This window comes from Colobus angolensis, unplaced genomic scaffold (genome assembly GCF_000951035.1).
Source record: "Colobus angolensis palliatus isolate OR3802 unplaced genomic scaffold, Cang.pa_1.0 Scaffold78, whole genome shotgun sequence".
NCBI lineage: Eukaryota > Metazoa > Chordata > Mammalia > Primates > Cercopithecidae > Colobus > Colobus angolensis.
This window is the reverse complement of record NW_012121598.1, coordinates 5,558,474-5,564,224: the sequence shown is the minus strand read 5'-3', so window position 1 is coordinate 5,564,224 and position 5,751 is coordinate 5,558,474. Positions and strand designations below refer to the sequence as shown.

The window sequence follows — 5,751 nt, the reverse complement described above, 5'->3', positions numbered from 1 at the left end:
TTGTATTTTTAGTAAAGACCAAGTTTCACCATGTTGGCCAGGCTGGTCTCAAACTCCTGACCTCAGGTGATCCGCTCGCCTAGGCCTCCAAAAGTGCTGGCATTACAGACGTGAGCCACTGCACCCAGTCACGTCCACATTAATAAACAAATGCCCACAATGATTAATAAAGTCCAAGTAAATATATTAAAAAATGAAATGCTAAAAAAGTCACCTGTAAAACATTTTTGTTAGTTTTTCTTATACATTGTTTTCTAAAAAAAAATGCATGCCCATGTGCAAAATTTCATTAACGACAGGTGTATTTTTTTATTTTTATTTTTTTTTTACTACTACAGGGTCTTCGCTATCTAATATTAAAGATGCATCCAATGTGTCACAAGAAAAGGAATACCTATTTCAAGGCAGCCGTATCAACATGATAAAGACATAACACAACCGATATCACCTTCCAGATATGCTTAATGGTCCAGGGATATGTTGTAAGGAGAAACTACCCAAATCCATCATGAATGACATTCACCAACGAATCTTAAACAGAATCGGCTGAAATGCAAAATCTGCTTACATAGCAAAGCCGCAGCAGAGCAAGCCTAAAACAGGAACACTTCCTTAACAAATAACCACTTGGCATTTTTAATGGCTGCAGCAAGATATTTACAAAACTAAGGATGCTTCGCAGATTCAGAAAAAGTAATATCCTTTAGATATAAATCCCTTTCATCTGAAACCCTCAGGTCTCTTAAATACTAAATTCCTTAGGCTCTGCAACACCTCCGTGTCAGGTAAATATTTTGTTAGTGATTAAGTGACTTGTTCAAGGTCACAGAATGAACTGGAGGCAAGAAATAAACCCAGGAGGGTGGTCTGCAGCTTTCTATATAAATGCACATCAGTGCAAGTAAGGATTCTGATAATTTCCAAGGTGGAGTGGCGGTGAAATTAACTTGTCCCACAACTCTAGGTTGGAAGGCACTTTTTAGGAAAAAAAAAAAAAGCTTCTATTTGAGGCAGTCATAGTTTTAACTCTGATAAGCTTATAGGGTCTTTAAACTCCAACTTCACTAAAATGAAGTGTGACTAGGGAAGAGGAGAAACTGGGAAACAGTTTTAGGAGCTGTAGTAAGGCCTGGGATTGTAGGCAGATTGCAGAGAATAAAAAAAGACACACACACACACACACACACACACAAACAAAAACAAAAAACCGGAAGCAAGAGGAAAGAGGTCAAAGTCGGGTATAAGTGTCCAAGAGAACGTAAGAATGGTCAAAACCACCTTTTAAAACCGAAAAACGGCACGAAACTCGCTTGGCAATCCTAGATGGGTGGCGTAAAAGACTCAAGGTTGGGCCCTTCCTCTCCACAAGCCGGTTCTACCTTTCGGAGTTGTCCCACTCGTCTCCGCGGACAGGGCTTGTCTCCCGGGTGACCAGCAGCTGGTGGAAGGAGAGGGGATTCACAGCGGACGACTTCCCAGAGGACAGGTGCCAGGGCCCAAGACCCGCACTCACCGTGACGCCCGGCGCGCTTCACTAACGCCAGCCTTCTCGCCAAACGCCCATCTCCCAAGAACTCGAGGGAGAATTAGCCTTGGCCGTCAGGACGGAAGCCAGCCCAGCTCATCCCCTTTTCCCGATTTGCATTGCGAGGCGACGCGTCGCGTCTCCAGACGTCACGGTAGGGGCTGGGCTTCGCGTGCGCTCCCTTGACTTCTCTCTTCCACCGCTCTCCCCCTTTCGGTGAGGGCCGAGCGGCGGGGCGAGGGAGGGTCGAGGGAGGGTCGAGGAGGACGTTATGGGTGGGTGGCGGCGGCAAGGGCGGGATTTCTCTGAGCCGCATCAGCACAGTCGGCCGGTCCCTTACCGCCCGCCCTGCACCCTGCATTTCCGGGTTGCAACCGGGCGGTAGCCGAGCGGCCCAGGTTCGCTTCGCATCCTGGGCCTTGTGGAAGAAGCGAGGTTGCTCTTGCGTCCCTTTACTACGTTATTTCCCTCCTCAGATTGGAAATTAGAAAAAACTTCAAAGGGGATTTAACGCCCCTCTATTTCTGTCTTAACATTCTCTGAAGCCAAGCCTTTCTTTGGTCAAAGAAAAACAGGTATTATCCTAAAACATATTTTATGTACAATTTTTAATGTCATTTAAAAGGCCCCGTCTAGGCCGGGCACGGTGGCTCACGCCTGTAATCCCAGCACTTCGGGAGGCCGAGGTGGGCAAATCATGAGGTTAGGAGTTCGAGACCAGCCTGGCCAATATGGTGACCCCCCCCCGCCCCCGCCCCATCTCTATTAAGAATACAAAAAAATTAGCTTGGCGTGGTGGCGCGCGCCTGTAATTCCAGCTACTCCAGTGGCTGAGGCAGGAGAACTGCTTAAACCCGGGGAGGGGAGGTTGCAGTGAGCCGAGATCGCGCTACTGCACTCCAGCCTGGGCAGCAGAGCAAGACTCCATCTGGTTGGGGGAAGGCCGGTCTAACAGAAACGAAATGAGAGGTCTGAACTTTCTCGCGAGCTGATCTTTGTACTCTCTTAGAGAAAGGTGATTGGATGCTCTGGTTACCTGTAAATGTAAAATTGATTTGGAGCTTTAGGCAGTAGTTACTAAGGCCTCAGGAACACTCCAGGTGTCTTAGGGATGGGAAATCTGGCCAGCAAGATCTAGTAGACGCTTTTAAGTGAAAGTGTGTGCCACATGGTACAGTGTACACTGCTCGGGTGATGAGTGCACCAAGATCTCAGAAATGACCACTAAAAACTTTTCCATGCAACCTGTTACCCAAAACTACTGAAATAAAAATTTTTTTAAATAAAAAAGGATAAAATAAAGTGTGTTCAATGAATTTGTAATGAAGGCCAGTTTCAGTGGCCCAGGCCTGTAATCCCAGCACTTTGGGAGGCTGAGGCAGGAGGATCCCTTGATCCCAAGAGACAGAGACCAGCTTGAGCAACAAAGGGAGACCCCCATCTCTAGAAAAAAAAATTTAAAAATTAGGCTGGGTGCGGTGGCTCATGCCTGTAATCCCAGCACTTTGGGAGGCCGAGGTGGGCAGATCACTTGAGGTCAGGAGTTTGAGACCAGCCTGGCCAAAATGGTAAAACCTTATCACTACTAAAAATACAAACATTAGCTGGGCGTGGTGGCGCGCACCTGTAATCCCAGCTACTCAGGAGGCTGAGGCAGGTGAATCGATTGAACCCGGAAGGTGGAGATTAGATCATGCCACTGCACTCCAGCCTGGGCAACAGAGCGAGACTCCTCCAAAAAAAAAAAAAAAAAAAATCTAAGTTACAAATAGCATTTCTGTTTTCCGTAGAATCTAAAACTCCCCAAAATTTCTGTGAACTACAGCAGTATTTTCTCCACTTGGTAAGAGACATAAGGACACCTTAACTACCCTTCTTTATCCAAACTAAGTCAAAAACAGACCCCAGGTTTCCTGATTCCCACTTCCAAGTAAAACTAAATAGGTTTTATGTATGTTGCAGCTGTTGCACCCTTTTCCTCTTTGAAATAAAACTTTTCTGTTTGTTTGGGGAAAGAAAACATGACTGAAAGTCCAAAGTGTTAGCTTAGAGCTCAAAACACTAGCTGCTGTTTCAAGGTCCAGTCTTCATGTGGACGGCTCATGGCCTGTTTAAATTGTTGCCATGAGGAAATGGGGCAGAGTGTTGCCAATTTTCTGATTTTCTCTGCGTGGGAAAAATTTCCAAACTGGTTTTTAAATTTGGGGAATATATATATGTCAACATAATCCATATACACACGGATTATGTTAGTTGACAACAACAGTATACATAAAAAAAATTACAAACACTGCAAAACAAATAAAATCCAAGCCATCCATTTATGACCACAGTCATAAGCATTAACTTAGCCAGGGGCTTTCAGATAATTCTCTGTTAAAGAGGAAGTCTGAGAAAAGACTAAGATAACCAAATGAACATAATGTCAAAGAATGAAATCATGGGAACAATTTGGATTTTGTTCCAAAGTCAAGTGTTTTTTAAATAATCTTTCCATACTTCATGTTTTGTTCTATAGAGTTCAACCTTTTAACTTCCATGGCCCTTTAGATCTCTTTCGAGCACATTCCATTATTTTTCTCCTGATCATACTCCCTCCACAAAACCTTTTTCGGCTGGGTGTGGGGGCTCACACTTGTAATCTCAGCACTATGGGAGGCTGAAGTGCATGGATTGCTTGAAGTCAGGAGTTTTGAGACCAGCCTGGGCAACATAGCAAGACCCTATCCCTACAAAATATTAAAAAATTAGCCGGGCACGATTGGTGCATGCCTGTAGTCCAAGCTACTTGAGAGGCTGAGACAGGAGGATTAGTTGCACCCAGGAGTTTGAGGCTTCAGTGAGCGATGATTCCGCCACTGAACTCCATCCTGGTAACGGAGTGAAGACCCTGTCTCTTTGAAAAAAAAATAATAATAATTAATTTTTAAAAACCCCTTTTTCATTTCCCAATTTTTTTTGGCTACTATGATCTCTAAGTGTTACTTCAAATAATTTCCAGTGAATCCACACTTGATGTTGCAGGGCCTGAGTTTGCTGCAGAAATATAATTTCCCATACTCTATGCCTAAAGTGGATTCAGAACTATCACTTAAAACCAAAAGTATTGATTTTAAAAGCTGCTTAGACAACAAAGTCAGGAAAGGTACTCTAAATGTTTAACAGCAATCATCTTTGGGGTATGGGCATCTTGGTAGGTACAGTGTGGTGAACGTCCGTATTTTACTTTATCCGCCTGAGAGACTATTTGAACTTGTTACACTGAATGTGTATTACTTTTATAATAAAAAATAACTAAGATTTAAAACAACGTATTTGACTAGTAAAAAGCAAATTATATAAATCGGTTTAATAATAATGTTAAGGAGGCCGTTTAGCAATGATTTGACCAAATCCGTATCAAAGTTTGATTGAATTTTTTGGAAATCAGATATTGTGTTACTCTCTGCCCTGTTCTCTGTGAAGTCTTTTCTTTAAACGACTACAAACTTATCCGAACAGTAGTTCACAAAACTTTGTTGTCCTCTTCCTCCGTAGAAATTAAAACCAAATATATATAATTAAGAAATCATTATAATACTCTTCATTCCTATAAAAATAATTAAGATAGACCTATAGGATTGTTGAGCATGGCTGCTAAATATAGTAACTAGTAACCACAGCTAGTTGTAAAATTAAAAATTCAGTTCAGTCAAAGTAGCCATATTTCAAGTGCTCAATAGCCACTGGTAGCCCAGCAGATATAGGCTATTTCCATTATTAAAGAAAGCTCTAATGGACAGCACTGGACTAGGGCATGTATTCTGTATTTTTCCCCTCACCCACCATCCAATAATGAATTGGATCACAGTAAAAGTGGGAAAAAAAGTTCAGAGTAAAAGTGGGAAAAAAATGTGTATTGTAACCAACCAGGCAGCAGTATCTGTGGCACCTAGAATCTAAGTGGTCATCAGCTGTTTAGAGGCATGGCCTGTATTTGATCATAGCTTTAATTTACATGCTATCCAGCATAAGCAGTAGTCCAAAATCTGGTTCATCTTCTGTTCATTTAACAAGTACTTGCTGAATGCATGTTCTATGCCAGGCATTGTTTTAGATTCACAATATAAAATTCCTGCTCAACACAGAGCTGACTTACATTCTAGTCAAGGAGACATACAATAAGCAAATACGCATATAGTATGTGAAGTGCTAGAAGTGTTAGAAGAAAAATAAAACAGGATAAA

At 42.5% G+C, this 5,751-nt stretch overlaps 1 long non-coding RNA gene across 1 annotated transcript in view; it reads right to left on the bottom strand.

Annotated features, from left to right (window-relative positions):
- Positions 1 to 1,646, bottom strand: part of LOC105502202 — a 10,205-nt gene extending 8,559 nt beyond the window's left edge. Inside the window, exon 1 of the long non-coding RNA XR_001000296.1 lies at positions 1,380 to 1,646. This is a non-coding gene — a long non-coding RNA (uncharacterized LOC105502202). The remainder of the gene's footprint in view (positions 1 to 1,379) is intronic.
- Positions 1,647 to 5,751: the final 4,105 nt, after the last annotated feature.